Below are 11,943 nucleotides of genomic sequence, written 5' to 3'. Positions count from 1 at the left end.
TCCCTCCTAATGAAGTACCTTGTGGCTCACAACAGGGTATCCCATCTGCACACTGGAACAGTCTCCTGTCCATGGTGGTGATCATTACAGGAACTGGAAATCAGAGTAAGTGAGTGAAAGAAGCCGTGAGGGCTAGAGTGTTCACAACATTCCCAGGGCCAGGTTGGCAGCTCCTACTGAGGCCATTAATAAGTCATTAAGATCCCCCAATTGGTGCAAGGACAATAGGTTACTCCTACTCCTAGTAAGAGTACTGTGATTACTGCTGTTTCAGTGCTATCAAGCAAATCGCGAAGTGTGGCCATGTGATAAAATCATTTACATTCAATGCTGGATACTTGAGACTTTTTGTGAGAAACTTTATAACTCTTCTAAATGTTCATAATGCACTTTTTGTTTCATGCAATGGTGATTTTCTACGTAGGATTACAGAGGAAAAACAGACCATTTGGCACAATCAGTTCATGCCAGTGCTTATGTTCTACTCAAGGTGTTTCACATCTTTCCTCATCTAAATCGCCCGTTGTAATTCTCTATTCCCATCCCTTCCTAGTGCTCGCCTAGTTTCCTTGAAATACATCTAAACTATTGATTTCAACTATTCCGTCTGGTCACATATTCCCCATTCTCATCATTCTTTCAGTGAAGAGGTTTCCTCTGAATTCCCTTTTGGACTTCTTGAGGTACAGTCTTATATTGACAGCCTCGAGTTATATTCTATCTCACAGTGAAATGTTTTCTTTGTACCTTCTCTTTTCAAAACTTTTCTTAGTTTTCGAACTGTCAGCCTTCTTTTCAAGAGAGAAGTGAACAGCACAACAATTCTTCCTGGATATACATAGCCAGAAACTTGTGGAGCATTCTCATAAATCATCTCTTCACTCTGTCTCATACATTCTATAATATGTCAACTCGAACTGCAAACAATACTCTTAATTATCGTCAACCAAATTTTTATAGTGACCCTACTTTCGAATCTATCCCTTTAGAGATAAAACTTAGTACTTTGTTTGCATTTTTATGGCCTTTGGAACCTGTGGTGAAATTGTTAGTGACTGATGTAATTGTCTGAAATCCCTTTGTTTGTCTCCCTCACTTAGACGTGCATCTTTGAATAAGTGACCTGCACATTATTCCAAGGCCCCAAGGGATCCTTCCATATCCGCCACAAATTCACCTGCACCTCCACACACATCATCTATTGCATCCGCTGCACCCGATGTGGCCTCCTCCATATTGGGGAGACAGGCCACCTACTTGAGAAACGTTTCAGAGAACACCTCAGGGACGCCCGGACCAACCAACCCAACCACCCCGTGGCTCAACACTTTAAGTCCCCCTCCCACTCCACCAAGGACATGCAGGTCCTTGGATTCCTCCATCGCCAGACCATAACAACACGACGATTGGAGGAAGAGCACCTCATTTTCCGCCTGGGAACCCTCCAACCACAAGGGATGAACTCAGATTTCTCCAGTTTCCCCATTTCCCCTCCCCCCACTTTGTCTCAGTCGAATCCCTCGAACTCAGCACCGCCCTCCTAACCTGCAATCTTCTTCCTAACCTCTCCGCCCCCACCCCACTCCGGCTTATCACCCTCATCTTGACCTCCTTCCACCTATCACATCTCCATCACCCCTCCCCCAAGTCCCTCCTCCCTACCTTTTATCTTAGCCTGCTGGACACACTTTCCTCATTCCTGATGAAGGACTTATGCCTGAAACGTCGAATTTCCTGTTCCTTGGTTGCTGCCTGACCTGCTGCGCTTTTCCAGCAACACATTTTCAGCTCTGATCTCCAGCATCTGCAGACCTCACTTTCTCCTTGCACATTATTCCTACCAAGATGTAATACCCTACCTTTATCTGTGTGGATCTTCATTTGCTAATTATTTGAACATACCGTAAATTAATTAATGATCTCTTGCAACCGCTTGTAGTCCTCAGAACTGGCTATATTTCAACATTCCTTTCCAATTTCATGTCATTAAATTGCTATTTTTTTTGTCGTAATTAGATGCAATATTTAATTTGCAGTTTTACTTTATTTTGTTTTGAATTTTTAGAGAAGTGCAGTAATCCACACATTAACTACAACAACTAAATGTAGAATGACAGATAGATGAAAATTATTACAAACACAGGACTAATTAATAGACTCTATTAACTTCACGGTCAAAACAGGGAATTATTTTTTACACGAATGATATGGTGAGATGATCCGTAGTACAATAACATTTTGTCCATTTTTTTGTTGCAGTTTATTTTCCAGGTCTTTCCATACACACCATAAATTGAAAAGGCACCCATCCTCCATTTTAAACTAAATGATAATTAAAAAAACAACATTTATATTAAATGCAACATGATTTATGAAGCCAATCCTCTAGGCTTATACATATTCACAGCCATGTAGAGTTATATAGGGAGAGGCTGAATAGGCTGGGGTTGATTTCTCTGGAGCGTTGGAGACTGAGGGGTGACTTTATAAAGGCTTATAAAATCATCAGAGGCATGGATACAGTGAATAGGCAAGGTTTTTTTCCCTGAGGTGGGTGGAGTCTCATCTAAACCTACACTCGTGAGTATAGGTTTAGAGTGAGAGGGGAAAAAGTTGAAAGTACCTAAGGAGTAACTTTTTCATGCAGAGGATGGTGTGTATGGAACGAACTGCCAGAGGAAGTGGTGGAGGCTGGTGCAATTTCAACATTTAAAAGGCATCTGAGTGTGTATAAGAATAGGAAGGGTTTAGAAGAGGGATATGGGCCAAGTACTGGCAAATGGGACTAGATTAGTTTAGGATAGCTGGTCAGCATGGGCAAGTGAGACTGAAAGATCTGTTTCCAAGTTGTACATCTCTATTGATAAGTTGGAAATAGATATAGTGACCATATAGAAAATGGAGCTTAGAATGTTAACTAAAATGGCTGAAGCACATTGGCTATATTGCCCAGCATCCTGAGCGAACAAATTGCTAATACAGCAACTTGCACAGGCTGGGTAAACATGTCCAATCCCACAGATCTGAGAATGACATAGTACCAGCACTAGGTCAAAGGGCAGCCATCAGAGGAGTACTGGTGCGTTATGGTCTAGCTGTAACACATTAATGAGGTTTGAATGTTTACATTTAAAGAGCATCTCTGAGATTTGACTGTTGCTTTGAAGAGTTAGAAAAATAATGGGAGTTAATGTCTGACTTTAAAGATAGTGTTAATATCTTAACCAGATGGATGCTGGTGTCTGTGTGTTAGATTTAGAGCATGTTTTGATGTGTAAGCTTACAATTAAGTATACTTTGATTAATATACTTTGCGATAGCTTAATGACACGGGACTCTGTATTGCGTGAGAAGTTATGTATAAATGTAACAACTTTCCCTATCAACGGTGAGAGAATCCACTCTTTATTACCCAGTGTGGTCTAAGTGGCTTTTCTCTCCCAAGCCTTGTTAGTATATTCATATACTGATAGTCTTGAATAAAAACAGTACTGTTGAAGTGCATTAATTAAGTGGTGGTTCTCTGTTCTTGGACAGGCGTTCACAGAAAGCCAGGTAACGTGGCTGAGCTTTCACATTTTGGTGGCAGCGGTGGGATCCCAACGGAAGGCGGCTCCTGGTGACGGTTGAACAGGACACGGTCTTGCTGTGGCAAGGTGGACACGGGCCCAACTAGGACGTGAGTATACCGTTTGGGACTCGCGACTAGTGTCTCCTCAAGTCAGGGGCGGACCTGGATCCAACTCACCGCAGCAGGAGCTGCTACCGGACGGGATCGAGAACGAACCAGTGAACAGCTTTTTAAAGGGACCACCACAAAAGCACTGGGAGTGCTATAGAAGGTAGGAATAAAAAGGTGCTGGGAGCGCGGTAAGAAGTAAGAATAGTTAGATACGTACGTATGTGTGAGTGGGTTTAAAGTCCCTTGAGCAGGATCTCATAAAAGCACCGCTCACAAGTAGTTGTTTAGATACGTACGGGTTTAAAGTCCCATGGGGTTAGAGTCCTCATAAAAGCACCGAGGTACGTATGTGTGAGAGGGTTTAAAGTCCCTTGAGCAGGATCTAATAAACGCAACACTCACAAAAGGTTAGGGAAAGTTTAGGGAATATTATGGGACAGTCTATGGATAAATGTGAGGATTCGGGATCATTAATTGTAACAGTCTGCGCAGAAGATCCTGAGGATGCACAGTCACTCAGGAAATTGTCAGGATGGCTAACAGAAAAATTGGGACCTGATGAATGGCCTGCAGGGGGTACGTGGAAATTGGAGATTGTAAAAAGAGCTACGGAGTTAGTATGGAAAGAGGGAACAGGGGGAAAGAAGGGTAAGAAAATTATGGCTAAACTAAGAGATGCATGCTTTAGAAAGAAAGAGGAAGCTAAAAAACAACATGAGCAGAAGGTTTACAACAGTTGGTTACATCATGCTACAAAAAGGGGGTTAAGTGTCACTAAGGATGGGCTTCCTTTGACCCTCCATGAGCTCAAGGTTGCATGTGCAAATTTTGATGAAAATATTAATAAGAACAAACGGTTGGCCAACCAAGCGGTGGAGATGGCATTGTCAGACCTGAGGCTGGGTGCAGGATGGGAGGATAAGGGAATTAGTTCTAGGAATGTGGAATCCCCTCCCCAACCCCCTCCATCGGGTACAGCACCCCAGGAGGCACGTAGTGAAAGGAGTTTTACCCCAAGCACAGGTAAAAAAGGATATCGGCCTCCACCACAGTGTGAACCCGAACAGCAATTGCCCTACCCTGGGACAGAGGAGGCTGACGATGACAGTTCAGAGATAGAGGAACCCTCAGGTCACATGTTCCCTATGCGTACTGTTCCTAACCCTCAAGCGGGACGGGTAAGAGTCCCCGCCCAGCCGAACGCTGTCCCTCCTGTCGCTGCGATTCTTCACCCTCCTACCCTAGAAATTTTTACGCCATGGAAACCGTAGGAAATTTTGGCACTGACTATGAATCTCCCTGACAAAGATAAGGATCCACAAAAATAGTGTGAATCAGTTGAAAGCATTTGGCAGGCTTACGGGGCAGTGGGAGAAGATATCTGGAATTTTTTGAGGGTTGTGTTTATTGGCTTGAAGTGGACAAAATTTTTAGAAATATTAAATATGCCCCCTGGTGCCAACAGTTGGACTGCCTTTACAGCACAACACCCGAACCAACAACAACAGGAGCAGGAAATTAAAGAAGCAATGCGGCAGGTCCTCAGAAAACCGGTTGACTTAGCAAAAATCATTGATTTAAAACCAAAAAAGGGGGAGGGTGCTGAGGAATACCTACAGAGGTTTAATGAAACTTATGGCACATATTCTGGGGACCCTCTTTTCCCTTTGGGAGCGGGGGCGGTCTCACAACAGTATAATAGTCTCTTGATGAATACTTTGCCTAAACCTACACAAGATAGATGGAAAACTAACAACTTAATTGGATCAATTCCTCACAGGGTGATACAGCTAGGGCAATTAAAGCATTATGGGGCGAGGGTGACGGTCCTAAGGCCGAAAAACCTATTAAATCTGAATTTGTTGTACGGGAAAGTGATCAAAATACCATGGCCCCCTTGCGGCAACCTCCCACCCCTCCCCAGCAGACCCAGCAGCAAGGGCTGTGGAGATTACCCGGTCCCCAGCTGCAGTCTGACAATAGAGGCTATCAGCTGGAACCGGATTTTTATGTCCCAGGCTGGCAAAATCAAAAGGGCGAGTTTCACGCGATGCAGCACCCAAATGGTCCAGCTAGGGGTGGTCCTTACTCACCAGGTCCCCCTGACTGGCGTGGCCAGCCGTGGACTCCCAATCTCTGGAACTCGGGTTATCCCAGTCAGCCCCAGACATTTCGGGCCACGAATAACTTTAAAGGGAAGGGTTGTTTTAACTGTGGAAATCTTAGCCATTGGAAACAAGATTGCCCTGAACAGCCACGAGGTCGAGGGAGCAGAGGAGGAAGGGGCCGGGGTGCTCAAGGCACCCCCAGAGGTGGCTATGGCGGCCAAAATCCGTTTAGTAATATACTACCACCCCCACCACCCCCACAACAGTGATATGATGAGATGCTGCCTGTCTTTTCTCACAACGCCATTCCAGAGCCCATTGTGACCCTGTTAATTGAAAGTACCCCTGAACGCTTTTTGGTTGACACAGGAGCATGCGCATCTTCACTAGCAGGGACCCACTATCCTTGTGGTAACAAGATTCAACGTTTATTGGGGTTTGAGGGCAAGTTCGTGCCTTATCAAATTACTAAACCATTGAAAGTTAGCTGGGAAAATGACGAATGGGAGCATGAATTTGTAATTAACCCCCACATTGGTATCAACATCCTAGGACGAGATATTCTTGGTGGTCTTGGCGTGATCATCAAGTGCACCCCAGAAGAGATCCGCTTGACACAGAAAGGCCAGTACTCCGTCCGCATTCCAGCACGCTTTTGGGCACTTTTCCCTGACTCTGACAGTGACACCCAGACCCCTTTTCGATACCCTCCTCATGTAACGCTCTGTTACGATAAGTCAGGAGTTGACTAGAAAAAGGAGGAAAAGTTTGAATCCTTGCTAGGCAATCAGTATATATTTACATGATTGGCTAAAGTTAATGGGAAACAGGGTACGGCTTGGTACGTTTGGGGGCCACCAGAGCTGTGGGACCAAGAGCCCGGTATTGCCCCACATCAAACTGTCTTAGTTCACAAGGGATATGTAGCAAAGGACTTAGGACCCATGGTAGCACAGGCTGTAGCCTTGTCAGATCCGAATGTAATGGGGTATCAGGACTTAAGAGACGGCCTTTCTATCGTCTACCTTGACCATCCTGAACCAGTATTATCCACGCTATGGCAGCATGAAGGTGGTTACAGCCAGGTCGAGATTGACCCTGCGGTCTGGGCCACTGATAAGTACTGTGTGGGGTTGGCGAAGGGAGTTGCCCCTGTCAGTGTCATGTTAAGACCAGGAGCACGGATCCCCAGTATTAAGCAGTATCCTATCAAGAGTCAAGCTGTGGCCCCTCTACGTGGCCTGATTGATCACCTACTGGCTCAGGGAGTTCTGATCGAGTGTCAATCACAAGCAAATACCCCTATCCTTCCCGTAGCTAAACCAGGTAAACCTGGCGAGTATCGCTTAGTTCAGGATCTCCGTGAAATTAACAAAATCGTGGTGCCCTTGCACCCTATCGTCCCTAATCCTGCCACCATACTTGCGGCAATCCCTCCAGAGGCGTGTGTGTTCTCCTTGATAGACCTACAAAATGCCTATTTTGCTATTCCCCTAGCCCCTGACAGCCAACATTTGTTTGCCTTTACCTTTTTGGGCAAGCAATATACATGGACGAGACTACCACAGGGATTCTGTGATTCCCCCACAATATTTTCTCAGATCCTCCAAAGGCAATTAGATCAGATCCATTTGCCTTGTCGATCTACCCTGGTGCAATACGTGGATGACCTTTTACTTGCCAGTCCTGATGCCCTGTCGAATGAAAAGGACACTAAGCATCTCCTCAACAAGCTGGCCGAGTTAGGTTATGTAGCTAATTATGACAAGGTTGTCATCGGCCAACGTAAAATTAAATTCCTGGGGGTAGAAATTTCAGCGCATGAGCGTAGGTTGGCCCCGGATAGAATTGGTCCGATAGTCAATACTCCGGCCCCTACCACGGCTAAGCAGATGAGACGGTTTTTGGGATTAGTTAACTTCTGCAGACAATGGATTCCTAACATTGCCCCCTTAGTAAAGGTTCTCACTCCCTTTACTACTGAGCGACAGCCCTTCACTCTATCCGAAGTTGCACTTGAGACATTTAACCAGTTGAAGCAGGCGCTAATCAATGCTCCTGCTTTAGGGAGACCCCTCTATGATAGGCCTTTTCAGCTTTTTGTGGCCACTACCTCGGGCTGCGCGGTCGCGGTTTTGACGCAGGACCATGGAGGTACCCGTAGGCCGGTGGCATATTTTTCTACTAAGTTGGATTCTGTGATTAGTGGTCAGCCTCATTGTATTCAACAACTGGCTGCTACGTATTTGATGGTGTTGGCTGCAGCAAACACAACGCTCCAACAACCGGTCACTGTTTTTAGTCCTCATGCAGTAGTTTCTATGTTGGGCCAAATGCAGACGCAACACCTGACATCTGCCCGCCAGTCTCGCTATGAAATCTTCCTTTTAGGGAACCCCTTGTTGACCTTCAAATATTACGCAAGTATTAACCTGGCAACGTTTATGTCTGATATTCCTGCTGAGAGTCCTGTCCCCGTTCACGAATGCGCCCACAAAATCATGCTAGACACTAGGCCCAGACTTGACTTGACTGACCGCCCCCTCCCACATCCCGATGTCACTTTGTTCGTGGATGGTAGCTCCTCTGTAAACAAGAATGGAGACAGGGTGGCTGGATATGGTATAGTGGATGCGGAGGGCAGGATCGTGGAACAGTGTCGCCTCATACCTGCGGTATCCGCTCAGAAAGCTGAATTAATTGCATTAACTAGGGCATGTGAGCTAGCCTCCGGAGTTACAGCTAATATTTATACTGACTCTAGGTATGCCTTCGGGGTTGCCCATGATTTTGGGACACTATGGGAAAATCGAGGTTTCCTCACCTCATCGGGGACTCCTATCGTACACAGGGAGGAAGTCATTAATTTGTTACAGGCCATTCAAAGTCCTCGCGAATTGGCCATTATTAAATGTTCCGCGCACTCTGCCGGAACAGTTCCGGTTTCTATGGGAAATAAACAGGCAGATGAAGTTGCTAAACAGGCTACGGAGCTCCCTGGCTCCTTAATGATGGTTCAGAGGAAATCTATTAGGGCCTCAGTTCCTGACAAGCAGCCTCCCTCCACCGCTGATATTGTTGCTTTACAGGGGGACGCCCCTGACAATGTACTTCATGAATGGACTGATCTGGGATGTTTCAAGGACGTTGACGGTCTTTGGAAAACCCCAGCAGGCCAGGTGTGTATGACTAATGTTTTAGCCGTCTGGGTGGTTGATGTTGTCCATCACTTAACGCACTGTGGGGCTAGACAAACTGCAGATTTAGTCTGGGAATCTTGGTGGCATCCCAGTGTTCTGCAATTGGCTAGAGCACAAACTAAAAAATGCTTGACATGTATGCAGCATAACCCCGGCAAGGGGGTCCCCTGTGAACAGGGTAGAACCCCGCTGCCTGAAGGCCCCTTCGATACGTTGCAAATGGACTTCATTGAGCTACCCAGAACGGCCAAGTGTAAATATGTTTTAGTTATTGTTGATGTTTTTAGTAACTGGATTGAGGCTTATCCTGCAGCCGATAACAAGGCTGACACTGTTGTTAAGACTTTACTCAAGGAGATTATTCCTAGATTTGGTGTGCCGCGGACGCTCAGTTCCGATAACGGCCCTCATTTTGTGGCCCTTGTTAGTCAAGAACTTTGTAAAGTTCTTAATATCAAACAGCAGTTCCACTGTGCTTACCACCCTCAGAGCGCGGGAGTGGTGGAACGGGCTAATCAGACCTTGAAATCTAAATTGGCCAAACTGTCAGCTGACAATGGTCTCTCGTGGCTCCAAAATTTGCCCATTGCCTTGTTTCAACTCCGGGTGGCCCCGGCAGGGGCCCACCGTCTCTCCCCTGCCGAGATTTTGTATGGGCGGCCCCTCCGCACTCCCTTTAGCTCTGACTTCTCTGATTCTCCTGTTGACATACATCAGATGTCAGATGGGATGATCTCCTATGTTTTATCCTTAACTGATGCCTTACGCATGAACCATGCGATGGTTAAAGCTGCCAAGCCTTTGCGGTCGGATTTGCCGTTGCCCCCAAATATCCGACCTGGCACCTTTGTATTGATCAAAAACTTTGCCAGAAAGCACGGCCTGGAACCCCGGTGGGAGGGCCCTTTCCAAGTCCTCCTTACCACCCCTACTGCTGTTAAGGTTGAGGGTCGTAAAGCCTGGATCAGCCTACACCATTGCAAGCTTATTGGGGAGGAATGAGAATAAGGGGCAGCTACTGCTGTATGTATTTTCTCTTCCTTTGACATAGGTGCCACTAAGGAAGGAAGACTGAAGAAAAGTGAAATGATGAAACCTACCCTCTTTCTCTTTGGCCTCTGCCTAACAGCGACAGGGACATCAATGCAGACCAGTAACACCACCAGCGGTGCACCCCCTACTCTCCAAGGGCCTACAAGCAACTCTAGTGCAGCCACCGCGGAGACGTGGATAAAAACAGGCACCCCCGTGATGACTTCACACTCTACAGATGTTACTACTAAAATGACTAAAGGTTTTGTGAGTATGGCACCACGTATTGCTTCTGATGGCCCCAATGGTACAGTAATAGTCCCGAGGGATCTCGTGAGTACTATGAGTGACAATATGACTATTAGCACCCCCCTAATGAGTTTATCACTGTCCAGAGTGATAGGTACCCAGTCTAATAATATAAGTGAACCAAGTCAGACCCTAGCTACCCCTTGCAATCTCATCAGGGATTGGTGGGTATGGAAACAGGAGAATAGCAAAATGTTGAATAACACAGGCCCCACGAGAATAGTTCAGGTCAGAGTGAATGCCACGTGTGATCGTCATGGCCCAGGTAACAGTGGGTTTAACCAGACAATTTGTCCCTTGGTCGGTTTTCCTGACTACTCTAAGGCCACTTCTAATTATAGCAGCATAGTTGTCCAAAATATTGCCTGGTCACAGGATTGCGTACAGCATTTGCAAAACCTAACAGGACTTCAACAGTGGTGCCCTGGATATAATATTACAACTCTGGATGCTAGGACAGAATGTCCCAGTAATATAACAATTCATAATACTGGCATCTGCCAGGAAGTAATGTATGTATGCCTACGAGGAAATGGCACCAAATCCGAGGATACCTATACGTACTTAAATGATACACGCACGTGCTGCCATGCCTTTGTGAATAATACTGCAGCGGACCCCAGAGACTATTTGTTCAACTTTCCCGGTTACTTAAAATTAAAAAATCTCGTCCGCACACTGCACCATTTTCTTAAGACCCACCGAAAGAAAAGAAGCAATTTACCGGAAGCAACGAGCCTTACCGGCAACATCTTTACTGGCTTCCTTGAAAAAGTAAAAACTCATCTTGACAATCAGACTGATGAAGGAAAGAATACCAAAGTAGTATGTGTCCCAGGCCCACACTCGGTAGGGTCCGGATTCCTCATGATGACGGCCCCTACTGGTCAGGATGAATTATGCAGTCTTACCTACAGGCGTACCCAACAAACCCCAAAAATTATTCCCTATAGAGACATTTCTGACCAATACCCGATCCAGTATGGTTACCTCAGGCGTTGCTATGACACCTGGCAAGTGGTACCAAAAGGTTTTGTAGTAGCGGTGGTGCCAGAATTTAAATGGTGCTTTCATAGTGATACAGTAAAACATGCCATGGGAGACTTAGAAGACAGTAGATGCCAGGTAATAATATCTCATGATCAAACCAGGTCAGACCCCTTTGGGGGCCTCCCGGAGGACGATTGGGACCTTTGTGTTAATGAAAAGACTCGTCCCGACGCCCCTACAAGCCGCATGGGTGCTGTCCTCTTCCACGCTAAACACTGTATTACGCCTGCACTTAACGGGACATTTTGGTTATGCAATCACACAGCCTATGAATACCTACCTATTAACTTTAAGGGCACCTGTGCGCTGATATATCACCTCCCAGCATTCCGGTTATTGAATTCAACCCCAGAGGTTAACAGCGAATGGAAGAAGTGGCATGATCTTAATTCAAATTACAAACCTCATGCTCGAGGCAGGAGAGATCTGTTCCACCAACAGACATTTTGGAGCAGATTCTTTGGCGCCCTTCTGCCCAATTATGGGGTCATGCAAGCCCTGGACCAGATTCGTGATCTCAGTCACGAGCTTGAGGAAATAGCTAAGGCCACTGCTGATGCCC

Source organism: Hemiscyllium ocellatum, chromosome 29 (genome assembly GCF_020745735.1).
Source record: "Hemiscyllium ocellatum isolate sHemOce1 chromosome 29, sHemOce1.pat.X.cur, whole genome shotgun sequence".
Lineage (NCBI taxonomy): Eukaryota > Metazoa > Chordata > Chondrichthyes > Orectolobiformes > Hemiscylliidae > Hemiscyllium > Hemiscyllium ocellatum.
Note: the sequence above shows the minus strand (reverse complement) of the source record.